Source organism: Corapipo altera, unplaced genomic scaffold (genome assembly GCF_003945725.1).
Source record: "Corapipo altera isolate COAL_440 unplaced genomic scaffold, ASM394572v1 0, whole genome shotgun sequence".
NCBI lineage: Eukaryota > Metazoa > Chordata > Aves > Passeriformes > Pipridae > Corapipo > Corapipo altera.
This window is the reverse complement of record NW_020884872.1, coordinates 6625769-6653450: the sequence shown is the minus strand read 5'-3', so window position 1 is coordinate 6653450 and position 27682 is coordinate 6625769. Positions and strand designations below refer to the sequence as shown.

At 42.1% G+C, this 27682-nt stretch overlaps 2 long non-coding RNA genes across 4 annotated transcripts; both read left to right on the top strand.

The window, feature by feature from the left end:
- LOC113946415 lies at nucleotides 1-25138 on the top strand. The gene is made up of 4 exons (XR_003527422.1): nucleotides 1-86; nucleotides 6220-6470; nucleotides 24708-24838; nucleotides 25122-25138. It is a non-coding gene; the product is annotated as an uncharacterized LOC113946415 (long non-coding RNA).
- Nucleotides 9086-12940, top strand: LOC113946399. 3 transcript variants are annotated; one of them, XR_003527415.1, is made up of 4 exons: nucleotides 9086-9296; nucleotides 11810-11967; nucleotides 12207-12327; nucleotides 12420-12940. It is a non-coding gene; the product is annotated as an uncharacterized LOC113946399 (long non-coding RNA). The 3 variants fall into 3 exon arrangements; XR_003527416.1 differs by lacking the exon at nucleotides 9086-9296 and adding an exon at nucleotides 10672-11372; XR_003527413.1 differs by lacking the exon at nucleotides 9086-9296 and having other exon boundaries at nucleotides 11545-11967.
- Nucleotides 25139-27682: the final 2544 nt, after the last annotated feature.

Below are 27682 nucleotides of genomic sequence, written 5' to 3'. Positions count from 1 at the left end.
CCTGCCCAAGTGACAAGATGGAAAAGAGTAGCAAGGGCATGAAGGAGAAATGAGTCAAGTCACCAGAAAGCCTGGGAGATGTGAAGGTAAATGGAGACATTACAAGGTAAAATATTACAGGGACATGGAGGGTACGATGAAAGGACCAAGGGGACATGTGGTGAACTTATGATGCCAGAAGCAGAGAGATGTTATTTGGGGTTAAGAAGGAAAGCTTTGGGACACTGAACTGCAGGAAATCAAGGTTCAGTAGTTCTGCACCTCAGGGAACAACTTGTCTTCAGAGCTTGACAGTATTGCATTGTGGTTAAATGTGTCTGGAGGGATTGGTTTATTGCTAGCATGATATATGGATCCCTTACAGATACTTATCTTGCAGGTTGTGAAGGGGTTCAGCTAGCAATGGGAGGCTATAAATGGGGGAGGAGAAGGATGTCAAGCTTAACAGTGAGGAGGAAGGAAAACTGAAATAATAAATATTGATTTGGAGTATGTCACTTATTATCTCTGACTGAACAGGAAAACGTTATAATAATGTGATATTTATGTGAACCATAAATTATCCACGTCAAGCTCTTCTGCATTGGTGTTGACTAATCAACGAACCATTCTGGGGGTGGTTGGCTTTACTATTCATTCAACAGCTTGGGTTTGTTATCGTATTTCATTGTATTTCTGTAGGCTGCACATTTTTATTTGTTTATAGAGATTTGTGGGATGCATGCCCTGGACTCAGAGAAATCACTTTTACCAGATGGTTTGAGTCAGTAAGAGACTTGTCCTGATTTCAGTGATCCTTCGACCTGTTCCCTATTGCACCAGGTTGTAAAACTGAAGAGACATAAGTAAATCCTGATGATAACAGGCATTTTACTAAGTTAAAACCTTTCATGTGGGTTTTGACCATATATATACTGAAAGTGAGTTGTAAAGCGAAGCCAAGCATTGGACATGCAAATTGAATGCTGCATTAACCTGTTGGTGAGAAGCACTCAGAATAACAGATGTAATTTTTGTACCTGAAATTTATTTGGACTTCATCCCTCTCTGACATCACTTTTGTCGGTGCCCAGGGAATTTGTGTATGGACAAACCTAATGAATTTGCTGTTACTATGGGTACATGTGAAACACTTCCAAGAGAGGATGTTGGCAGGAAAGCAGGGTGGTGTCCATGACCTACAGCTTCTTCCCAAGAAACCTGAAACAGCATTGGAACAAAAATGAAAGCGTGGGTTGCACCAGGAGGTTGCAACTCTGTAGAGGACACAGGTTGTTTGCTACATGGTGCCACACAGGGTGTGTGTGGGGGAGTTGTGCCCACTCCATTACTGTCTCCTTTCTGGGACCTGTGGGCTTCATCTCCTCACGTGCTCCCCCAAGAAATGGCCAACTGGTGATAAAGAAAAGTTAGCAAATTGACACCACAAAATTGACACCACCTCCACAAAACCTCTGCTAATAGAGATGCAAAATGGGCTCTGACCCAATCTGTCCTTGCCCAACCACCAAAGTCTCAAACCAGGAGCTTCCCTTTAACAGGGGGTGTCCACTTCTCCTGGACATGCAGCTCAGGACTGCATTTCTCCACATTCAGATTGAAGTGCTAAAGTTTCAAGACACAGGATTACATGTTCAGACATTTCATTGCTTCAAATGCATTACAAAGCCATGCTATTTTTGCTTGTAATGTGTTCTTCATAAGGAACAACATGAAAAGAAAAGTAAGATTTATTGCCCAAAAAACATTCCCCAAGGGAAAAAAAATATTAACGTGGCAACTTGTGATTCTTAAAATGTAGATCAGATGGAGGAAATGTTAGTGATGGTATGAATACCAAGTTTTTCCCGTTCCGGAGTCAAGAAGGAAAAGTCATCCAAAGAGCCAGTGCAGATGTTCACCACGTGGTCACATGTTTTTTTCTGTGATCTGTTGAACAGATCATATAGCTAGGACCAATACTTCCAGACTTAATCAGATGTCAGGGCCTTAGTTGCATATATTGAAGATGATATATTAAAGTTACTTGTGTGTCTTAGAGTGTTATTTCGTGCCACTTGCAGAAGGACATAGTGGGTTTAGGGTACATCTATGTCAGTATTTATTTATATGCAAGCCATCCAGATGCATTTTTGTCCCATTTCCATTTTTTTGGAAAAGCTTTGCTCAGGTTCAGCAATTATAGTGCCATTCTGAGTCTAACCAAGTCTGTTAAAATTTGGGATATTTTCTGATTTTGGTAGCTTTTCTGTCCTGTTATGGGCAACAGACTGACTGAAGGATGCACCTTCACCTACTCACAACCTGTGACCTGAAGGAGGATTTCCTTTCACATTTTCCACTTTAAAATTGCACTTTTGTTTATTCAGCATAGGTTGTGAGGCTCAGGCCATCTCAACTCTGTGCAAAGTATACGGAAGCTGAGAAAGTACATTCACTTGTACTTGAGTTACCTGAATCGTGCAAGTAAAGTCCTGAATTGTGCAGGGGCAGTATATGACTCCTGCAGGCCCCTCTCCCAGGCGGAGTCTGGCAACAGATCCATGACCAGGCACCAGCCCAAACCTGAGAGGACGTGAATCCTTCCCTCTGGTAGTGGAAAACACTGCTGGCACAGCAGAAATCAGCTATTGTATCTGTGTGCACAGGAGGGGAACACAGACAAAGATCAAAGCCAATTTACTGGTGCAAAGTCGGATCGCATCATTAGCAGTAAAAAAAGGGATGTTTTCTTTTATTATAAACCATTTTTTTGTGTCTGTGACATTCCATTTTTACTATTTCTTCTCTCAAATTTGTAAATTTTTAAATTTTTTTCATTCTGTTTACTGTGAAATTGTGTGCATGTGAATCTGTCTTATGGTGTAGTTTGCATATATCGTGTTGCATGGGCCAAGGAATGTGCTGGTTGAAGACTTTGAATGCGAAACACATTTGAAGGGTTTGATTTTGCAAGATGTGTGAAAATCAGATCCCTGTAAAGTTCCACGTGTTAGATGTCTAAAGATGAGGGCACGCAGAATCAGCAACCACCTGAATATGTATTTCTCCTTATCAGATTTCCTCAGTTAAGAGGAGGAACTGCAAGAGGTAAATTATGGGGTTTAAGTTATTTTCCTTTATTAAAGTATTGCTGCTCTGAGCAGTCAGGAGGAGTTGTTTCTACGGATGCTCTTTGCTGTTGGGACTCCAATGCAAATAACCAGTGTCTGCCACAGTCGGGATTTTTTCTGAATGTTGTTCTGGCTGACATTACACGGCTTTTTAAAAGGAATTTTCATAAACTTTTAAAACACCAAAGGCTGATTGCTTTGAAATTTTAACAGTGTCAAATATTTCTTCGAAAGTGGGGACAGTAAAATGAAAGCTGAACAGGCACCTCTGCCCACACAAGCAAATTCTTTTTTGCATTTTCAAGTGTTTCTGCTGCTGGTTGCTATTGAAACTTTGAAAAGTCTTTTTAGTGCTTGAAGTGTGACACAAAAGAGGGACTGTTTCATTTTTCTTTTTCAAAGATGAGGAAATTTCAAAATTATTGAAGGCAATAAAAAGGAAAATGAAAAGGAAAACTAGAACAATTTTGATGTTATCAATTTTACAGCATCCGTGTGAAAAGGAAAGTGGAAAAAAGCAGAAAGACTCTCTCTGTGTGTGTATCTTGATTTTGTCAGGTTTCACATTTGAGTTTTTTTTCCAAAGATTCTGATTTACAGTAGAAGTAATTTTTCTTTGAAATCTAAATTTTAATTTTCAGGCAGTTTTGAGAATAAATCTGACTGGTTTTTTTGGAAAAAAAGAATCCCTTCTATATATGAATTGCCTTTTGCTGTCTAAAGAGTTCTACTTTTGGACAGCTAAATTAGAAATAACGAATAATATGTTAATTTATTACATGTCTTTGATTCCAACAATCCTCCCTCCCTGAGTTATGAGAGAAAATTAACTAAACTTGCTTGCTGGAAATAATTATCTTGTGCCTATTCCTGTAAGCCAAGACCATCATCTGCAAACATGAATAAAACTATTAATGTTGCACGCACTGAATTTCAAGGAAATTTCTTGCAAAGTGTAAAACTGATCATATGAAAATATGTTTGCAGGTTGAGACTGTTTTCTCCCCCAAACATATAATGCAGTTTCCACGTGGTAGCTATCTGATATTATATCTGTTTTTGTTTTAACACAATGAATACTCAGCAGCAGAGTAATACTGCTCACTGCCTTTTCCTTCTAATATTGTTCGTGGCAAAAATCCAATTTATAAAGTGCAAATAATCATTATTTCCAATAGGCTGAGGATCTTTCCTGGCAAGAGCATAACCAATGCCTTCTACTCCTACTTATGTCATTCATGATATTCCAGTGATGTGACATAGCATACAAAATCCATTACCCATAGAAGGATTGTGGGAAGGGGGGAAGAGGGGAGAGGAGAAAACGGGGAATGTACCTGGTGCTGCGAGGCACAGGGAATTAAAAGCAAAAAGCAAAGTAGGTGGAAAAAAATAACAACGAGGAAGCTTAATACATTGAAGAAGTACGGAGGGCTTGTGGACCTGGGGAAGCACTGAAATTGGTGGCTTAGTGGCATTGTTCAGTCCCCACATCATTGTGGGGGAGTTAACTGTTGTTAAACAGCACTTTTATGAGGGGTTTGCCATAGTCCCAAGCCCTTCCCCAGGCGCTTTTGAGGTACAAAGAAAGGACTTTAGCAGCAATCCCTTTTTTCACCTGGAAGCCTGAGGAGACTCCGTGCCAAGCAGAGCTCCTCAATTGTCTTTTGCAAAAAGACTCCAGCAGGATGCTAAAGCAAGAGCATGTTTTCATCACCGACTTTGCGAATGGGAGTGACTCATGTGCCATCTGTTTTGTCCCTCCACCGATCATATGCGCTCCCTGTTTGTGCTGGTTAATGCATTTGCCATCTATTAAAGGGAGAGGAAACTTTGGAACAGTCAAAACAAACACGCCTGAGAAAGGCTGAAGTTTTGAAAGGGGCTGCCTGGAAAGCCACTGCCACTCTCTCACTTCCCACTGAAACACGAGGTTCTGGGACAAGAACATGCCAGGTGACAACCCACTGAACTCTTGACAGCGGGGCAGGGGTTTCTCAGTGTCTGAGGGATGTCTGATTATACGAAGAAGAGACTGACAGAGTGCACTAAATGCTCCATGTCATGCCTGGGCTGGCAAACCCTGCTCCTCTGTGTCCATTGTTACAGCTCTGTGGTAGGCAGGAAGGGCAATCCTGCTTCAGAGTCTGAGGGGGACTTTTCAGCCTGGAGGGAAAAGGACTGAGTGGGAGCTATGACAGTGTGGATTTGTGAGCAGTAAAGAGAAGGGGAGCAGGGATTGCTCCAAATTGTGTGAAGGAGACCATTCAACCATTGTAAAAACTGGGAGGGAGGGGAACAATACATGAAAAGGGGAAGTTGACATGTTCAGAAAAGCCGAGGAGCCATTCAATATTTGTCTGAATGGTGGGACTTGCTGCAGGACGCTGAAATCTTACCTGGGGCTTCAAGGTGCTTGAATAAATGAATGGAAAAAAATTTCCATCAAGAGCACTAAGATACAATGACAGCACCTCCGGCTCATTCTGGAGCGTAAACTCTGCGTGATGTTGGCACTAAAACTTGGACTCCAAATTACTAAGCCTTGTAACAGACTCAAAAGACTGATGCCAGAATAAACTGGAAAATTGGATTATTGGTCCCTTGGTCATGCAGGGGCTGAAATTTTGCCACACTCTTCCTCTGAGATTATGGTGTTCAGTTAAAGAGCCCACCAAGACGGCAATAGCCCCATCTGAGGAGAAGGGCTATGCGGGGGAGTAGCCAAAACACGGCACATTACACCCGTTTCCTGAGTACTAAGATCACCATAATATGCTGATGACAGTGCTTTCTAACAGGACATTAATAGATGGTATAATTGGAGGAAAATCAGCAACAACTTGAGCTCTTCTTAAGCCTAACATCATGACAGCAGGCAAAAAGTATAAGCAGGGCCAAGGAATGACTTACTAGAGCACAGCCTGTTCAAGGAGCAGACTTCCCTCAACAAACACCATCTTTCCCTCAGTGCCTTCCTGTCACGCTCTTGTACATCATCCCTTCCTGGTTTTAAGATTTTTATATACAAGTATATTGTGGTAGAAGTGCAAGACATGCTGTGCAAATGTGTTAAAAATATATCTTGGTTTTCCTGTCGTTTCAGGTCCTCCTCAGTGGGCAGCCTGACTTGGTCACATACAACACCCCACAAAGAGCTCACGGGTTTGGTGACGTAGTTTCATCCTCCCAGCTCAAGCCTAGACATGAGCCAGGATGTGTCACTGTCTTGCTCTAACTGGTTTATGTTTCTCCTTAATCAGTGAAAATGTTACCTAGCTAAATGGGAATGAGGAACAAACTGTACCTATCACCAGAAAAGCTCCCTCGAAAACAGTTTCCAAACATATGCATGAGGTAATGAGCCTGTTTCCCTGACTATGTGTCACAGCACTCTGTGCTATTCTGGTTGTGTTTCACAAGCTGGCATTGCATTTTATTACTCTCTCTCCTGGTCTGCTCTGAGTCAGTCAGTCTGCACAGTCTCAGGCTCCTCTTGTGAGAAACCACAGCTACGCTGGGCAGCTTCTTTCAGCCCCTCACCACACTTCTGGTTGGAGCACGACTTTAAGCTCTCTCTACTTTTTCATTTTTCCCTTTCCTATCTCTAGCTGTGTCTTTTTGCAGCGTGATATGAAGCCGTTTGTAATGGGGAAAGGTGCACAAACCTTCCCAGTGTCCCTCTCTCCGCTTCCTTGCCAGGAACAGCAGCCACAGACACACAGTGGTGTCATTCAGTACAACGAAAAAGTGCCTTCAGAAAATAGGTGCAAGGTGTTGTTGAGAAGGCTCAGCCTTTTGCTTATGAAATCTCTGAGAGCTCCTTGTGCATTACATCAGCTTTATCAACAGTTTACAAATATTCCCTCCCCCCAGAAACATTTCTCACAGTAGATTATTTTATTCAGCATTACTGTATGTAAAATGCAGAATGTTAATACTTTATTTGGCTAAACATCCATAATTTGGGAAGACAGGTGAAGTGGTGGATTAATCATCAGGCTTTTAACTCTCAGTCTTGTTATCTGCAGTTTTAAATGTTGTTTATTTGAAATTACAGTGTGGGTATGATGTCTAAGTGGAAGCTTAAATTAAAGCTGCTTTTGCTTTTGGTAATAAGCTAAAGGATTGATTTAAAATCTGTCATTTTCTCTCATACCTGGATGTTCATATAGACTTATCACAAATAACTCAATGACAAAGCTACAGCTACTACATTTTCCTTCTGCTTTCTATGAATGTCTCTAAGCCTTGACCTACAGAACCTTTCCTACTTATTGTAGGAAAGTAATTTTACAGACAAAAAAAATTACGGACATATGGAGACATGGCTGTGAGTCTTTGGCATGGAAATAAAATGAATCCAATTTTGCTGCTCTCATTGAGTGGGCAAATCACCCTTTATACAACTCACAGCTGTCCCAAGTCACCTTCTTCAGTATCTATTCATAGATTTTGTGCTCAAGACATCTCGACTTCAAAGAAATTCTTCTAAGGACAGCACACAGTATTGTCTGGGAAGATAGGGGTATTCCAGCTTTGAATTTGTGCTGTGGAAGAGAGAGGTGAATATTAGTTTTGTCAGAATGTCAATTGAACCAAAAGAATGTAAAAATGTTCATCTGATGCTAAGCCAAAAAGGGTATTTTTAAGGATACGTTAGTGAAACTTAAATGCTTTACTTAAATGAAAAAGAGATTTTTCATTTTGGGAGTATTTAACCCTTTTAACCTTTTTCTGCTCTATATTTGTTTAGATAAATAGCGTTATTTCAAAGAAATTGCTTGCTTTGTTGTCAGACAGAAGATGTAGGTGTTTCTGAAATGAGACATTGATCAAGCAGCATCCAAACACTGTGTTTTGGTGTAATATTCCCAGTACTTTTCCAGCTCTATTTCACAACAAACTTTTTAGTTCCCAGGGATGTTTCGCTCAGCTGAGGCAGAGGCCGGTCTGGGTCAGTGAAAGACAATAAGCAGAAAATCCTTCCTAAAAGCGTTAGAGACAAAAGAACATTTTGAGAAGCAAATCCTTCTTCCTTGACTGGTGCTGGAGGGAAGCTGTTGATTAAATGGTCTTTAGTGATGCTGGATGATGCTCTTCTATGTTCTACTCCTGGGAACTAGCATTTATTATCTTTCGGATCTGAGGAGAGGTACAAAAGACCTGTGTTGCTAATTGGTGTAGCAGCTGGCATATAGTTATTTGTTGCCAGAGATGTGCACTTTGCATTTAAGGGTTCTAATGTTTCAATTTCATTTGTGACGGCGCTGTCTAGAGGCAAAAGCTGTGATGTTTGTGTTCAAGCCCAGCCTGTTCACAGCACTGAAGATTCACCTTGTCTGCCACAGTGTATTTCCCCATCCTTGGGTAATATAATTACCCTGAATAAGGAAAGGAAATGTGAGGAAATCATGCTGAGCCTCACAGCAGCTTGGGGGAATGATGCTGGAGCAACCTCATAACCACTACCAGTGCACTCACCTTAGCTGATGTCCACTTTAGCATGACTTTGACAGGAGAAACTCTGGAAAACAGCATTTTCAGGAGTAAAACAGGAGATGAAGGCTTGCCAGCATTTATCATCTGACAGTAAGTAAGTAAACAAGTTGGCAGCAACATCTAAGATTATCTCCTCTCTGCTTGGGACTGGGTTATATTTCAGCTGAGCCTGTGACGGAAGAGAAGAACTTTTGTTTATTTTTATATTCAGCTTTCACATTGGTAGTTGTTTTTGTTCCAAGACACTGCGGTTCTTGGAGCTGGACTGGGCTGGAAGGTGCTGGGGTCCAACAAAGGACTTCTGGGGAGTCACGTTGCTGTGAGGCCATACAGACACCATTCCACAGTGTAACAGCATCACCTCCAAGGCAGCTCAGACATGCTCTCTTCCAAGGCATGTGGTTTGATCCTGTCACCATTTGCCTTCCTTCGAAGAATTTCTTCTAAACTGCCTTTTATCTGTTTTTCTCCTTCTAAATCTCCATTGCAATTGTTCATAGTTGGCTGTGATTAGTTTGTATTTCTACAGCTTTCCTGCACTGAATAACCACCATTTTATTTTAATTATTGGAACACAATAAGAAAAAGAATTGGGGAGAAAAGGAATAAGCTGTGAGACTATCTATTTGTAGCGTTGGTTTCCTGTGTCTACCAACAAGTTTTTCACTTGCCTAGATAAAGGTATTTTATCCTACTCATTCTTATTTGTTTTCTTGCATCAGAATCCTGCTTTGTTTCCTCCCTTTAACTCTTTTATTTATGTAATGTTCCTGTTGCAATTTACTGAACTGGAAGAGGATGTTAGAATTCAAACTCAGTTTTGGCCTAGTCTGAGCCTCTGTACTTTTTGGAGGACAGGATTTCTTGGGTAAGTGGATTAGTGTCTGTCTTTGTGCTGTCCAGGGCTTCATCAAATTGCTACTAAAATCATAAGAGATAAAACCTTTGGCAGTTAAAACTACATATTTTTGGGTCTGCTGCCTTTTGCATAACACACACTTGGGACCTCTAGTTGTTATCTGAGGTCTGAGAATTTTATCGGATTTATTTTCAGACTTATAATAAAGGGATAGACTCCATTTGGGAAGCAAATTTATTGTCACCCTCAATGGCCTGTTTGTCACTGTGCACAGGAGGATTTTAAATCTGCACTTTAGAAGATAAGAATGAACAGAAGTTCTGCTGATTGTGCTCCCTTCGGCTCCAGGGTTTTGTCCAGACATCTGAACTGTAGAAACAGTGAGACAGAAGCAGATTGACCATGTTGTTTTATCCACCACTTCAATGTGCAGTACTTTGAGTGAAACCCTGTCTTCCCACTACGTTGCTCCTGTTCCACATCTGCTTCCCGGCCTCACTCGTGTGCTGCTCTCAGCTTTGCTGCAGGAAACACGTAGCACAGTGTTGATCACAAACATTATTACAGACTCTTTTATTTAGCCAAGAGCAATTGCAAAATGGGACTGTGTCTGCCAGACAAACACATGGTCCAGGTCAGAAATAGGTTAATTAAAAGGAGATAAGCAGGGCAGGAAGTCCTGAAATAGATAATATTAGTTGGCATGATCTTGACTTTGAAACTTACTTAATAGTTTTCCTTTTCAGAGAGTTTATTTATGTTCTAAATCTTATTCTTTTGAGCAAGGAGGAGAGGAAATGTGATTAAGTGAGATTAAGTGGCTTTTAATTCACATTTTTTCTCTTTCCAGCTGTATGCCTGCTACTCCTTGTGTTGAAGTCAGTGCTCTTGCATTCAGTGGGGACAGAACCAGAGCCTGAATAAGTAATTGAACGCAGTTCAGTGAAAAGTGCTCCATGTGGAATTTCAGAATTGTGATGACACTGGATGCAGCAAACTCTCCTTTTCACAGGCAAAAGACTGAGTGTTCTAAAGCACAAACCTGTACATTTGCTTAATTAAAGTTCCTAGAGTCAAGGCAATGGGGAGGGGTGAGGAAGGCAGAGAGGGAGAGAGGGCAGGAAGCCTGTGGCAGCTCGAAGCATTTTGCCTGAGAAGGACAGGAGGCTGCATCAAATCTCTCCCAAATCCTGTCACCTTTTTCATGGGCAGGATTTGTACTTGCAAATCCATGGCCAAAGAGTTACCTCATGGCTTATGCAGGCACCCACATACAAATTTCAGGACTTGTTCACCTTATCCACACTTAAACTCACTCATCTTAGTGGTAACAAGTCACCTTTAGCTCTCTCATTGCACAGAGAGAATATTTGTGTTCTCCTAAAAGTGGGATGTGCCCTTTGGTGACACAGCCAACTGCTTGTAGGTGGCCTATACAGGTGGCTTAAAAATCATTAGAGAAAGCTATTAATGAAAATAATTTTCCAAGTGTACCTTCAGAGGGATGCAGCATTTGAGCAGCAACCACCTGTGGTGCAGGGGCCAGGGATGCAAACACCAAAGCATGTGGTGCATCTGCACCAGGGTCTGAGGACACAGAAAAACACCAATTCACAGCCTTGTCAGACCTGACACAGCCTTGTCAGGACGTAGCTATCCTGATTGGGATGTCAATACTTTCTGAAATGGATAGGCTTATGTACCCCACTGAGACAATGAAGAGATGCTGACTGCCTGGTTGCCAAGTGCAGTGTTCCTTATGTCATAGATCTTTCAGACTTGAAGTTTGGACTGGAAAACTGTAATTCCTCCAGCCACAAAAGAAGAGAAGAATTTATTTTCTCTAGAAATCAGATTCTCTGTGAAATGAACTTCCCAGGGCTTTTTGGCAGTAAGTGGTACGTTTTTCACCGAGTTGCATTCTTCATATATTGACTATGCTTCCCATGAAATTACAAATACATTTAACATTAAATTGGCCAAATTTCACTATCAATTTTCTGATTTTCACCTTTGAAGAAGGGTCTTACAATGCTTAGTGATTGGGCAATAGAATGATAGAAAAAATTCAATGCCAATAGATGTAAAATGGTGCATATGGGGGAAAAAGCACTCTAGCTACATACAGAATGAGAGTTTCTAAATTAGCTTCTGATGTTCAGGAAAGAGATTTTGGAGTCTTTACTGATAAGTCCCTGTGAAAATCAGTTCATTGCTCAGCGGTGATCAAAAAGATTATTAGGAATTGTCAGGGAAGGAATAGGGAACAAACAGAAAAAATTAGTTATGCTACCACATAAATTCATGATTTATTTTTATTCTGCATATTGTGCAGTGAACTCATCACCACAGCTTGGAATGGAGAGCTGAAAGTGTCCCAGAAAAAGGAAGAAGCAGGCTCAGTGAATGGAATGACTTCTCTGTGAGAAAAAGCAAAATATACTGGGTATTTTCATCTTGGTGAAGAGATGAAGCCTGATAACATCATGAATGGTAATGGGTAGTTGAGGAAAGAGATTAATTATCATTCCTGACAATATAAGAATAAGGGCTGATGAAATAATCAGCTGGGCGTTTAAAAAGGGAGCACTTCATCACCCAGCATGTGGTGAAGTTGAGCAAGTCATGGCCGTGGGATGTTATGGAGACCAAAATAATAAATGGGTTCGAAAGCTGATGGGGCAGTTTGGCAGGGAATAAGGCCGTAAGTTTCTGTTCAAAATTATATTGAGGATGAAACCCTGGAAGTTACTATGTCACCAGGAGCAGGAGAAGGCCACTCAGTGCCTGCATTACTTCTCATACGCTTCACTTGAATGTTTCCTTCTGACCACACTCAGGATATAGAGCCAGGTGAGTCCTTGCTTTTCAGTATGGTGACAGTATGGATGTTCTTCTGCTATGTTTTTAAAATATATGACTGAGGTATTTATTTTTATTTGTAGGCTTTTCCACATCTTCCATCACTGTCTGACATGGCAGACCTAAACGCATCAGTGTCTGTCCCTCACAGCTCTTCAAAATGTCAGAGAAACAGCCAAATCCCTATTTACAAGGGGATCACTGTCCTAGGAAGGGTCTACCGGGACGGGAAAGGCCCTGAGGGACTGGTAGCCACCTTCTTCCTCCCCATGCTCTGTGGTACCCTGGAGAATTGGCCATGCAGCAGCTTGCTGTGCCAACCCTTCTCCTGCCAGTCCTCCCAGAACTTGCCACCTCTGGGCTGCATCCAGTCCTTATGACTAAGGCACAGTGAGAGAGGAAAAAAACCCCTCAGTGCAGCAAAGCCTTCAAGTCCTTAGTCAACATCGAAGTGAAGCCTACGTGGTTTGGTCAAAATCCAGCAGCACATCTGTGAAAGAGGTGGGAGCTGGATCCAACCCTCTTCTGACTTGGATAGTAACCTGTAATTACAGTTGTCAGACTGTAAGACACCTAATATATCCTTCTTCAATATTCTTTTTTCTCTAGGTGTAACTTTTTCTTGTATCCAGCATGCTGCATTTCTGGGTTTTTCCCTTTACAGCAGTTGGTTTCTCGGCATAGTCCCTGACCACAAATACTTTCGAGTGGAACATCTGGCTCTAATGTGTGCTCTAGAGACGTTACTTTCTGCAATATTCCGTTTTTCTCCCAAACAATATTTTTCCTCTCGTGTTTGCCCAGAAAAACTTGTAAGCTGATCAGTGTCTGAAGCAACAAAGGGTCCATTTGAGAACAAAGGCTCCAAAAGCCACATAAATGATTTCCCAGAACTCGAGGCAGTTGCAGGGGAGATAGTTTGCAGATCAGCCGTGCACATGAGAACTCTGCAAGGCTGCCTCCCTCCTCTTTCTCCATGCTGCCTCTCCCCACTGGTCCTACCAGTTACCATAACTGCAGAGGCATTCCAACTTGTTTCCTCGCTGGTAGTCCCACCTAACTTTGTGTTTTTTAGTTCTCCTTCACTTCTAGCCAAACTTATTCAAATGTTCAGAGGAGGAAATATGGCAACCCAGTTCCTTCTGTTGTTTCTCACTGCCATTACAGCTGCTTTTTTTCAGAATTACAGGCTTAGGAGCTGTCCTGCGCTATGTGAGTAAACAAACCTTCACCTACTTAGAGAGGGAGTACTGGTCTGCACGAAAGAGGCTGTGTACTCAGTAAAGTGGAGATACAGGATGAAGCAGGAATGCTCAATGTAGTTTCAGGCATGGGCAACATGAAAAGGCTGCTGAACTCTAGAGAAAACTCTAGCACTCTTCTGGTATGTTTGCAATACAGATGATGTAAATAATATATAGCTCCTGGAAGGAGTGTAGGGATATATAAAGTTTTATGTAGGGGAGCGCTGCATGCATGTGGGAGATTCAGAGCCAGCTACAAATCACGGGCTGGATGCCAACCAGTGAAATGGTGCCCACAGTAAACGAGGCTTGGGGACTGAATTACTTAAGTAATTAAAGTGGATTGTGACTCACATGCTGAAAGGGTAAATTGTGCACTGCCACAATCCACCAAGTTATTTAATTTTGGGAAATCAAAGCTCCTCAGTGACGGGGGAGGAGGATTTATTATTCTATTATTTTATCTCTGCAAGCCAAGCTGTAGGCAAATATGATCACGGTTTTTAAGGGTTTGCCTGAGCAGGGCTGTCTTGCTGGCCAGCCACTTCATCATTAACAGAAGGCATGGAGAAATACAGCATGATTCAAACATGTGAAAAAATGTAGCTTAATCATTTCAAATCCTTTACGGCTTTTACTGTTGAGAAGTGAACAAAGCTGTGCATAATTTCAGGGGCCTGCTGTCCAGCCATGTCTGGCTGGCAACTGTGCAAGGTGGAGCTTCTTCTGCTAAAGTACTCCCACCCATCTCAGAGTGGGCACAGGAGCACCAGATGGAGAAGCCCAGAGTTTCAGCTTTCAAGGAGCTGAGGCTGAAACCCCACTCAGCTCCCAAAAGCCTGTTCCATAGATTTCTGTGTTCTGCAAACCTATCAGTTTGCTTTCTGGACCCGGAGACTTGCTTTTCCAGCTCTGTTCTTTGGGGCACACGTGGGATTGAGCTGCCTTGTCTCTTCGCACAGCCACTGTCCCAGACCCCCTTTCTTCTTCATTAAAAAACAGAAGGTAGAAGAGAGGGTCCCAACTCAGCTCTTACCTCCCATTCTAGCGAAAGGTGTCCCCTGAAATTTGAAATGAGATGAACTCTAAGGTCCCTTCAAACCCAGGCCATTCTATGATTCTATGACTCCCAATTCAGCCTTTTCATAGTGTTCCTCCCTCCTTTCAACCCAGAGAATACATCTAATGTCTTTTTCAGTGTTAGAGTCTGCAGCCATTCTTTTTTTTTCCCTCTGCTCATCCATCCATTTAATGCTTAGCATGACCATGAATATTTGCCATATGGGCCTGTCTCTTGATATTTTAATCTGCCCTGAGTTTTGGGTCAGTAATAAGCAATAAGAACAATTATAAAAAAATTTGTCACACTTGAAATAAAACAGAATTATTTATATTATTCCTCCAAGGCCATATTCTTAATATAGCTTCATGGACATCTGAGAAAATGCTTATACTGAGATTTTCCTCTGACTGTTGAAATGATGCCAACAGGACAGAGATTCCCTTTGTAATCATTTGCCTGCTTTTCATGCCATTTAGCACACACAGTAAATATGGTGAAATAGAGGAAAATTTTTTGTGTTGCTGGAGGTCAATAGAAGTTTCAATAATTTTAGAAGAGGTGTGTGGAAAACTAGCTGGCTGAGATAGTTGCACCAGGGGGACCTTGGCCGCTTTGCATAGCAGCAGGCAGTCTCTTTGAACCCTCCCCAGAAATATCTCTCAGCTTGAAGTCTTGTCTTTGGTGGAGCAAAACTGCTGCTGTGCTGCAGCATCCCCTTCCCCTTGCTGTTCCAGGAGCAGGGTGGCTGGGCAAGAGCTTTCATTGAGATGGAGAAAACCAGAGGGATTGGCTGAGAGAGCTCTGAAGGAGCGAGGGTGACACATTTTGGGGTTTTCTGAATCTGTGTGACCATCTCTTCAATATCAATAGTCCAACAGACAGCTACAAAGCAGGCACTGACTTTGTCTGCTGCTTTTTCAGGTGATCACAGGGGTCACAGCCCTGGGTCACGCCCTCAGTGAAGCTGAGTTGGGATCTGACCTGGGGTTCATGCACAGCAAGGGTGGGTTGCTACCAGCACCTTCCCAGGAAATGCTTCGCAGAAGTCAAAGGGATCAGGTTAGAAAATGAAGCAATTTAATCACCATCTTTTGCAAGAAATGCTTCCACAGATAATTTTGTCCTCGTTTATTAAAACTATCCTTTGATCCGAAAAGGAAAAATCTCATTTTATAGGAATAGTGATTTCTGGAAAAGGTATTTTGAACTAATTTAGATGTAGCTGGCAAATTTTAATTATAGATGAACACTTGCTTTAGCACTTTTTAGTCATATCTTACTCCTCTGAAAGCGTGGCTGGTCTGAGTCAGCAGGATGCACAGCTGACTCCAGCCTGGGGAGGAGGCTGGGCAGAGCAGACTCTGCAGCCTCCAGATGTTCTGCACTGTTTTCTTTTCAGTGACCTTGTGCAGCTCCCTTGGAGAACTAGGTGACATACAGATTAAGACAATTCTTTTTCAGAAGGGATAATCTAAATAACAAAAATGACTAGGAAGAGTACAATTTCTACAGGGTTGAATCAACAGCATCTGCTTCACTTAAGGCACAGAGAGATTATTGAACTAAGACAGGTGTCCAGGTTTCACTGAGGAAAATATTTTAGGCTGTTTTCACAAGGAATAATAGCTGGAGGAACAAAGCTGGCTTATTTTGAGGGAAATGACAGCGATCAAAACAAAGAAAACACACAAAGAAAGAAGGGAGTGTGATTTTGATGTCAGCTTTTAGGTCTCCTTTTTTGAGCATATTAGAGGTTGGTGTTCTGGACATGTACATAAAAGACTGACATTTTGGAAGGAAAGGAAGGGAAAGAAAGAAGAAAATCTGCACCTTGGGTACAGAAACAGGGGTTTACCATGCTGTGGAGGGGCAGAAGCAGATTTATCTCTCTCCAATCTCTCCCTAAAACCACAATGTATGCATGCTATATCCACATGCTCTTAAAACACTAGAGGTGCATATATTTTTGACAAAGGTTTAGTTATTTTACCTGTCATTGTGATTTATGATTCTTAGAAAACATAGAGCTTCAGTTGGAAGAAAAGAGAAAAGCCACATGGCAGACTATTGCCAAACAAACAAAACCACAAAATATAGATGCCAAACAGCTTCTACACAAACAAAGGGGCAGAAAAACAGCCTCATCCCCCTTTGATACATCTACCTGCTTTTATGAAAGAATATGTACCTGGCTTTTAACCTCCCTTCAATCCTTCTGAAGAGACTGGCTCCATTACAGCCTGTGCTCAAGGTATTTCCCAACGCCTTTATGTTTGATTAAGATCTCAGTTTACAGAAATAAATGTGTCTAACTCTGTGGAACTGGCATTAATTTTAGGTGCTATCACATATTTTGAATAGCTAAAATACTGTGAGATGGAAAGTGTCTGGGTGGGCAGGGACTGTCATAACTCAAAAATGGCCCTTTCTAGAGTCAATCAGGACTGAATCCCCATGTGCTGCTCATGGAGCACTTGCTGTTACCTCAGCCCTACGATGGCAACCCCTGGAGCAACCTTCACCCAGACAGGCAGAACCTTGCTCATTTTGGGTCTCCCAGGTGGTGGGTGTGGGGTGGCTCCTCAGCAACCTGCGATTACAGTAAGTGTTACGTATTTAAGGACATAACTGTCAAAAAGTTTTAAAAGCCCTGTGTCTTTTTGAAAAAGTAAATGAGGAAAGAAAACTCCGTAGCTTTTGTTAGAAAGGGAAAACTCATTTTGTCTACTGTGTAAGCATTTAATCTAATGCAGGCTGCTGAACTGCACACCAGGAAGATGGGACAATGGAGAAGTGCAAGGGGCCAGGGACTGATAGCAGCCAGGAAGGTGTCTGGGGTTGCCCCTTTTCATTCCTAAATTCCTCTGCTTCCATGTTCCCCTGTCGCAGAGAAGGTCTGTGAATGGCTTATCAAAGTGGTTTTTTCAGTCCTCTCTAAACCAGATACTTGTTGAAGAAAACAAGTTACTGTCCCAGCTGGCCACACTCAGTTCCCAGAGGCTGAGGTCTGTCCCAAGGACTCTGTGATGGCTCTGGGTGCTCCTCACTTGGTGTTTGCTGAACCATCAGTTCCCCATGCTGGAACCAATGTGTATTTAAAATAGGAGATGGCATGTTTCTTCTCCCCCTCCCCCTTTTCACAGTTTCTCACAAACACGCTTAAACAGGATGATCAGCCTGCACAGACTTGTCCGGGTCTGGAAATGTGAGTACCTGAACTCAGCTGCTGGTCCTGTCACAGGACAAATCAGCTCCCTTGTCTGTCAGAGTACAAGAGCACAAGGCCTCAACTTGGCTGTACGTGTTTTCACTAATGTTTTTTGAACATCTATTACAAAAAGGGGCTGCGATGGGTTATCTGTGTGCTCATCCATGATAAAATTAGTAACTTAATGAGAATTTACCATGGATGCGGTAGGTCTGATTCCACACAGGAGAACTTGGATTAATTGATTGTGTTAATCACATCCTCCCCTACTCATCTTAATCCCTACATTTAATTTTATTTGTGTTGTGCAGATCCCTTGAGGAGCTGTGCTTGATCCGAGTGCAGTCAGACTCAGTTAGGTTTCTTGACAGGCCAAGGGAAGTGGAAGAATGCACTGAGGATACTGCTCAATCCAAAGCAGAAGGGATAGAAGGGGAAAAAATGAAAAGAATTCCTGATGCAAAATCTAAAGTATAAGTCCCAGGGCTTGTCATTCTTGTAATTATAAAATTACTAAATAGATATGACTGTTTCAGGAAATAAAAGAGACGGGAGTGAGCTCTTTCTCACTGAGGAGTGTGAGGGATGTGGCACTACCCGCTCACATACTGTTGTGTTTTCTTCTCCCAGAGAGTGTGTCCTTTTCCATGTAGCCAAACGAGGGCGGCTGGGGCTCGGTGCTGCTTCTGCACCGTGAACAGAAGCTGAATGGTAGAATGCTGATGGACATGACCCTAAACCATACCAGAGAGTGCACTAATGTGTGAGCACTATGGGCAGTCACACATGGTGAGCCCAGGCCCTGTTAGGTTTGCTAGGATTGATGGAGCTCATGGGTTTCCAATCTGTAGGCAGTACACCTTCGTTTTGTGAAGGATGCGGTAGGGAGAGGATGCTAGATGAGAATTTCAGATCCATCTTTGAAATTTGTCACTTCTGCAGCTTCAATTCAAATTCTTAATGTTTCTCTAACACAGTTTTTTGTAATATAATTTCCCTCAGCCTTAATTAGGGGTTGAAGGACATTAGCCCAGCGAAGTCCTGGAGGAACAAAAAAATCCCCACCTAGTCTTTTTCTCCATCATTTTTTGTAAGTGAAGTAGTTAGCAGGGATTTAGAGCAGGTAATTTTGCCCTTGACAATAAATCAGCAATCATTTGTGATGAGGCAAATAGACATTCAAGCTGGGCAGAGAACAGCTGAAGTAGAACCTCAAGAGATTATAAAAGAAACCTGCTGATGTGCAGGTTTCTGACTTTCCGGTGTCAGCATTAAGTGACACTATTCAGGTTAAACAAACCTTTTTTCTCTGTGAATAAAGCTTTCCTTCCAGACGCCTTTTTTTGCAGTCAGTGAGCAAGACATGAGAATTTGTGTAGACAGGTATAAAGCCGTGTAGTTAATCAGCATGTCCGAATATCAGCCACCCCCAGACACCCAAGTTTGGTTGGTTGCAGGAATCAGTCAACTTACAATACAGTTATAAAAGCACAAAGTACAGAGTATATAGACCAGGCACACACTGTTGACACTTACAGATATGGTAAAAAACCACAACAGCCTAAGGAAGTGCTGATTACAGCCATCCCCCTGGCATCTGGAATCCAAACATGGGTGGTCACAGGTGCCAAAGGTGTGTTGCTCTGCAGTGTAGCCACAAGAGGCCAAGCAGCATCTTGGGGGGTCAGACAACAGAGCAGGGAAGACTTTAAACAACACAATGTAAATAGGTTTTTAAGCCATAGAGGTCTTTATATCCACACAGCTCCAGTGGAAATGCCCTTGCAGGACCTTCACGGAGAAGATTTTTTGCCACCAAATCCCAGGAACACTCCAGAGGTCAACAGACTGTGGCACTGCACACCATCTTGGCCTCTCTGTTATCCCTGTTAGGAACAGGCTCCCTCTCTGCCACCCTCCCATGGAGGGGGAATGCTCCAACCCAGCTGCCCATGGACTCACCAGCAGAACAGGTTTCCTAAAGATGCCCTGTGCTCTCATCCCACAGAGAATTTCACTTTGGAAGTCACTGCACAGCTACACTTTCTCCCTTCAGAAGTACACAGTGCTGAGGGCCAATGCACTCAGCATATTTTACAACAGACTTTAGAAACTCAACAATTTTTAACTTTAGCAAGGTTGCCTTTACTGATGATGCATTTTCCCTTGTTCTCTCCAGGCAAGTCTATTAAGGCACGGATAACACTTAATCCTTGACCTGTTCACAGATAGATAAGCAGGCTGGTACCAGGTCTAGCCTCCCTAGCACAGAAGCATAAATTATAGCACAATATGAGAAATTCCTGGGGATCTGAGCAGTTTGTATAATCCCAGTGGAATTAATAAATATGCTTCAAGATATTCCTTGTTTTGTAGCAGATTAATTTGTTTTTATTAATGTATCACATCTTTGAATGTTGTAATCTCATCCTAGCTGCAGGAAATTGCTGTGATCCCTTCTCCAAAGCTCTTAAAATGTTATGTTAGTCACAAGTCTATTACTGAGATTAAAACACTAAGACAGTAAGGGGCACAGTATGAATCTGGTGAAGAGGAAGGTTACAGCTACAAGACTGCCAGTTTTTCTGGGGGAATGACATGAGGTTTAGGATAATTTTTTTTTCTCCTGCCAACATTAGATTAGAAGACATTCCCATGTTGGCATACAATGTGTGAACTTCAAAGGGAAAGTGTTTTGAATAAGGAGAGAGAGTGACTAGAGTTTTCCAAGAGAAGTGCCCATCCCATGAGCACCCTAGGCACTTTTTTGAAGTAGACGTTTACATGTTTCAGCTATTTTAGGCAACACTGGAGGACTTGCCAGCTTCTAACGGACTGCCCAGGGAAGTGACTGAGTCATCATCCCTGGAGATATTTAAAAAACATGTAGACGTGGCTTAGGGACATGGTTCAGTGGTGGACTTGGCAGTGTTGTGTTAATGGTTGGACTTGATATCTTAGAAGCCTTTTTCAGACGAAGTGATTCTGTGACTCTCTGGGCCATGAACTGGAGTGAGAGACAAACAGCAGCTTTCCTCAATGTGGTTCTCACTCTCCACTGCTCCTGCAGGGTCTACGGGACAGCGATCCTTGCTGTCTTCTCACCCTGAGGCCACTCTTGCAGTGGTAGGAATAGGTGCTTGGGTCTTTCACCCAAAGCTGTCCAGGTCATCTGAGGTGGTGCTGCAGCTTCTTGCTCTCCAATGCACAGTCTTGCTGCAAAAGACTGTAGATGAGGAACTACTCACATTTTAAATCCTTCAGTTACAGGTTTCCTCAGAGTCTCACTTTTGAGCAGTGAAATTTGCTCACTGTTCAGTGCTTGACCTACAGTTCATGCCTATGTTGTGAAGACGGCAAGAGTTGGTCAAGGGTCTCCATTCACGACCTTTACAAAAATTCAAATAACTGCTTTGCCAAAATAGCACTGGAAATAGTAGGGCTTGTCTGGGGGAGAGTGGGAAAAGGAGGGTATTAACTAAAAGTTTTCAGGCAAACCGGAAAGAGGATGTTTTGTGAAAGTCAGAGGAAAATTGTTATTAAAACAGGCACGTTTTTCTGGATCTTCTTTCTGAGTTTTTGGCTTCTGAAAAGCAGTCTGTTAATTAAATGAAAAAATGCAAGAAGAAAAGGAAGTTCTGGCTAATCCTTGAGCTGAATGTGGATATGATGGCTGTTTGTAATAAAACACCTTGTCTCCTTCCCTCCCTGCCTCCCATCTTCCCTGCCCTTTCCCTCTCTCTCTCCATCCTGAGTATGGATGTCACCATAGATTTTGCAACTGTGCAAATTCTTGTCCAGCAACAATTTCAGAAAACTCCAACCGGATGACACAGTAATGTTAAAACAATGGCCTTTGAATTTTGGCTGAGCTGATTAAAAGAAAATAACTTAAAAAGTGCTTTAAAAGCATTAGTGGATTCAGCCTAGCCAACAACACAACAAACAACATTTTTATTTACTTAGTCCTCCTCTTCTTTTAATGACTTTTCCACTGAAATGTTTGCCAATTTAAAGCAGGAAAATCACCAGCTATGCCAGTATAATTTGCATCAATTAGTCACCCAGAAGTTGGTGCAATTCTATTTTGATCATGTAAAACAGCAATAGCCTAAGGGTCTGTACAAAAAGGGACTAACACACAACATTAATATATTGCTAAAAATACCTCATAGGTGAGCACATATGCATAGACCATAGAGTGTTCCTTCTCCCTGAGGAGAAAGGTAAAAAGGTATCATAATGAGTAGATTTGTAAGGGTTTTTTCTTTTTTTGGGGGAAGGTGAGGGGGGTGTTTCATTGGTTATTTTAATGACATTTAAACATGAGCATATTCTTGTCTAAAATATAAAAGGGAGAAGGACAGGAGGATAAATACTAATCAAGTATAAGCAAACATTACAATTATCAATTTCTTCTGCCTAACATTTCCCCAGTTACAACTGAAGATATTATTCTGATAAGGACATAATAGTTTCTAGTCTAAGCAAATTTCAGAACTCTGAGAAGTTACAGAGCTGGCTTTAGCTTTTTGCCATCCTGGCCTGTGACAAAACCATTGAGCCTGAGAGGGGTCCAAGTGTGGCACTTGGGAGGAAAGAAAGCAGTGTGCATCTCCTCATTCCTTGGGAACATATTATCCTTCTCTTTGTTATTTGCAGCATGAAGAAAGAACTATTGTTGCTACAGATGTAATTGCAATTTTGGTCTTGATTTGTATTACCTGGAAATCAAAACTGGAGCCTCCAAAGGGCAGGAGGGCCTACATGGCAGCTCTCTGGAGTCTCAATGGCTACAGTGTGTCTGTCTATATGGAAAATATTTATAAAACATGCTTGCTATGAGGACTAAATGGCAACATGGGATGTCTGCCAATAACCTCAAATCTGTAGTGAGAAATAATTCAGTCTGCTTGCAAGCTGAGTTCCAGCCTTCCTCTCCTGTATAGGCTGTTGATTTGTCTGTGATTTACTAAGAGTAGGTACAAAACATATTTTATTAAGGCAACATCTTGCACTCTAATCATGATTCTTAAAATAAAATGCCAACATTTTACTTACTGGCTACCCAGTATGTTTCAGGCCTACTTTTAAACTTAGTACACTGCTGTAAGTAGAGGTCTTCATCACTACTGGCAGCTTTCAGAATCAGTCATTGCTAGATTTAGCTTCTGCTCTCCATATAGCATCAAGTGTCTTGAGGCCAATTCATTACCAGAAGGCTGATGTGTGTCCTTGATGCATTTTTCCAGCTTATCTAAGTTGTTGAAATCGTCGAGAAATGAGCACTTAAAAGTGAAAGTCCACAGGTATCAAGCTGAGTTTCAGCTGTCTGGTAAGTGAAGATTCAAGTGACATTTACCACTTACTTCTTATCAACCCCTGCAACAGAGATGACAGAACACCTCCTTGAGAAAGCCCTCACTGTTCTCACCAAAAGCAAACATGGAACTACCGAAGTCAGGCATAGGAGATGTTTCCTAGTCTATTGTAACAATGCCATGTGTGGGTTTACAAACCTGTAGTCCTAAATATATGTGAGTGTTGCTTCTAGCTGCATGGGGAGCAGAGCCTTTGAGGCTGCAACTTTCAGACAAGCCGTGTCAAATGGTGATGTGACATTATGGTGTGATGGGAAGAAGATGAGCCTCAAAGGAGCTGTAGAGTTACCCAACTCCTCATTTAGCACGGGAAATGAATAAATGTCTAACCTGTGCACATGCTAAAGATTTGCATTGCTAAGGTGCTGGCATGCCACATCTCCTTGGACTCAGCAATGAAGGTTCTAAAGGCTGGCACCAGTACTCAGTCAGTCAAGTTAGGAACTTGCCCTGGATTCTCTTCCTGTTAGTCTCTGCTTTTAGTTGTGTCTACAGTCACATCTTTTGTTTGTACAGCACATGATAGCGATTTTACGTGTTCGCACAAAATGTAGCTTTCAGGTGTAAGGACTAAGCATGAAGTAGATGGTTAAGCTGACCTAACTGTGGGTTGCTGCTGAAATGAGTGGCCCTGCTCCCCTTCCCCTTGTCCACAGAGCAAGACCTCTCACTCCTGCTGCTTCCTTTGCACTGGCACTGCTGTGTGTTCAACCCCATGATGTGCTGGTTCAGAGAGTTCAGCAAGCAAAGCCTGAGTTGGCTGCTCACATGGTTGTAGCAGTGCTGGTTGTAGGGAAAATGGTGAAGAAGTATTGCTGGGGAGATGGAGGGTAGACATAACCTTTTTTGCAGCAGAGATGTTTCATTGCAGCGGATTTAAGATTAAATGTCACCCTGCTGGAGTGCAGATGGCATCTCATCCACAGGAACTACATGGGCTGCTCACAGGGAAAATTACTAACCCAGTTGTTATTCTGGTCAGGAAATGTTTATGGTCAGGAAAGCCTGGAGTTCACCGACTACACAAATGGTGATGCCAGGCTGTGTCTGGCCTGTGCCAGGGGATATCCACATTCCTAAAGACAGGTTGTAAGAGATAAAAATCACACAGTTTGCATGATAAAGATGCATCATCAGCTGCAGTTAACACTCCGATGTCTGCATCTGTACAACCTGCAGAGAGGAACCTGCAGGAATGGGAGCATCCCCAGGGGAGCATCCCTGCTCTGTACCTTGCCTAAGGAGCTGGAAAGCAATGAGAGTGTTTGAGTTCAGTATAAACTGCTCAGACTTTCCAGGCTCCGGCTCTGGCTCTTGCAGCTGAGACAGGCCCCAACAGCATTTTAGCTGGATGAAATAAAGAGAGCAGCAACTGGAGCCAAGCCAGGATGCAGTTAGCTGAGAGAGAGCGCTTCCTTTTCATTTTTATAAATTTGTTCCAAGACAGTTTTATTAAGCTTATTCTTTCTTCGCAGAACGCTGGTCTAATTTTCAGAAGAGCTGGAGGATGACCGGTAAACCGTTCCACCCGTGAAGCAATGTTGATCCCAAATTCCTGTCTGTTCCTGTGAATCCCAGCTAGACTTAAGATTGGAATGCTGAGGAGGTGGGGGGATCTCCCCTTTAGATGCAAAAAGACTAGCTCAATCCTTTGAGAGAAGCTCCAGCCAGCATACCCTGTGATTCAGTGGGGCACTAGGTGGCCTTTTACAGTCTTCTTAAATGGGTAACAACTAGGAACAAGAGAGGACCTAAAAGCCAAGCAGACTTAGGATACTATAACTGCAGCATTGCCATGGTTGAGTTCCCTGAAATTTAAATAAAGGAAGGCTTCCTAGAAACCCTGTTGTGAAACCAGACTTTCTTCTGTGCTCTTATGGCTCCTACAGGCTGCAGAAACACTTCCTGGGCACACCTGAATGTAGAGAATCCCCAGGAAGTTTTGGGTCATCCGTTGGCACAGACAGACAGAAACTGTGGAGCTGGAGAATACCTGCAGCCTCCCAACAGCCAGACTGAGAGAGAAAGGAAGACCCTGGTAGAAGAGCAGCAGCTGTTCCTAGATCATGCTGCATGGAAAATAAAGTTGCTGCGACGAGAAAATTAGAGGCCAGAGTGAGGATGGAAAACAATGTTGATATCAAAGAGCTACAGAATGAAAAAGAAGAGTTTAAAAAAAATGTCGAAGGACCAAGTGAGGGGATATTCAAAGGAGGAGTAACAAGATATTCTTATGTGCTAAACTCAGTGTGCAGGTGAAACCTTGATTTTAGGTATGGCACAAAGGAAAAATGTAGGTTGCAGGTACACATTGAAAATATGAACTATATTTTCCTAGAGGTCTCGCCCCTAAGGCCAGGAGAAGTAATCGGCGGGATGGCACTGTAGTGCTGTTGATGGGAGTGTGTGTCTCAGTATCCACCATAATCAGGGCTTTGGAGACTGATCCTGCAAGCTGCTCAGTGTTCCCAATGTCATCAGACATCACAGCCATGGGAGCAAAGAAAAATTCATATCAGATTCAGGATCAGGCACAACAAAAGCAGGGATAAGGATTTCTGGGGGCCTCACTGTAGGGCAGAGCACATATATGTTGGTTAACAAGAGATTATTTAAATCTGCATTGAGATAACGGGCAAAAGCCAGAGCTTAGGAGAGGGAGTGTGGTACAAGTGAGGAGACTTAAGTAAATTGTATTGATGCAACTTGAGTCAATTTGTATTTGATTTGGTCAACAAGCCTAAAGCTTGTATAGATATTTGTATTTCAGAGGGATAATGGATTACTCCGGGTTAGGTCAAATTGACTTCAGTTAAGGTCAGACAGGTGCTCACATTTGGGCTGGACTTGTTTGTGAAGCTGCTGCCCCTTTGTGCTTAAAGAACTAAGTGTGGGCACTGAGTTAATTCCTGCTCCTCAGCTGATAGACTGCAACCTCGAGCTGAGGACAAACTTTGGGAACAGGTGTGCAAGCTCTTTGCCTCTTAGGCTAAGTCTGTGTGAACCACTCTTAAACCAATCGAAAAATCTTCCTGGAAAGAAGTTTCAAAACATCTTATATTTTGCTGTTGCTTAATTGCATCAGCTTAAAATTTCAATCAAACCGGTGGAAATTCACCTGTAGACTGCTCTTTGAGCAATATGGTTCTTGAAAATTAAACTGGCCTCAGACTGAAGATGAATGAACAGGAGAGGAAAAAAGCTTTGCCCTAGACAGGAATCTTGAGAGTGACTCTGATAAGTTTAACCTAACACAGTGCCACTGATATCAAAGCAGGTATTCTTCCTTTACACAGAAATAAATTTGATCAGTAGTTAAGCTGGTAATTCAGTATTATTCCACTAGATGTAAGGTTTTTATAACATTACCATCTTATTAATAGTCAAAATCTGAAACTTTATATTAGTGCCAGGGATGTGGAGGAGAAGCAGAATGAAGAATGGAAAAAGATGACATTATTTGCTCAGGGCAGATGATTAAATAATAATCTACTTTAACAGTGTCACCTTTATGTATTTTCTCCTGTCTACCTTTGCCACAGTTTTCCACACCTCAGGGGAAGAGCTGGGACTCTCAGCAGAGCTCCTAAATGGGTTCTCCTTTCTGTGAGATACTCTTATTAATTTCTTTTTTTCTGGAAAGCAACAAGTAAAACCAGACTTCACAGAACAACACAATGAAGTTAGTCCTGTTACTGGCATTGGGGAGTTGAATGTTGGGGCACAGACACTACTTTTATGCTCCTGGGCACCAGAGTGCTTGCATTGCTTTGACAAGATGACAACACTTACTTTGATTTTTTTCATATGCATCAATATATTACATGGGTTTTCTTAAAGATACCATCAGCTTATCTTTCCTGCTTATTTATTCAGCAAACCTTTCTGCATCTGAGAGAGGAAGAATTTTAATTTTCAGGAATCTGTGCTCTTTAAGTTAATGTCTGTTACTATATTCTTTTACATTTATAAAGCCTAAGCTCCTCACAGTAGTTTGTACATCCACTTCCTATAAAGATGTGTCTGTGATTAAATATATACTATTGGGATAACCTGTGTGCAACTTCTGTCTCTCAGTGTTAACTACTGGTTTCTGAAACTCAACATGACTGTGCTACCCTGCCGGCCTTGCTGGACAATATAAATGATGTCCCAAAGATGCACGTTGACACATTCTTGTTTTTAGCTTCTGCTTCTTTTGTCTGCCTGACTGGAAATTTTACAAGAGTGCCCATTGCCTTGATATCTAAACCCAGTATTCTTTTAACTGTCCTCTTTTGCCTCTGGTATTAACCTTTGGGTTAGAGAAACCTCCTTGGATAAATATAAAGATAGTTTACACAAGGAGTATATATCAGTCTGTGCTTCCTGTTTCTGAGGCTGAGACAGAGGTGACAGCTATATGGGATGAACTCATTTGGCAACTCATCATGTTGATGTGGTCATTTCT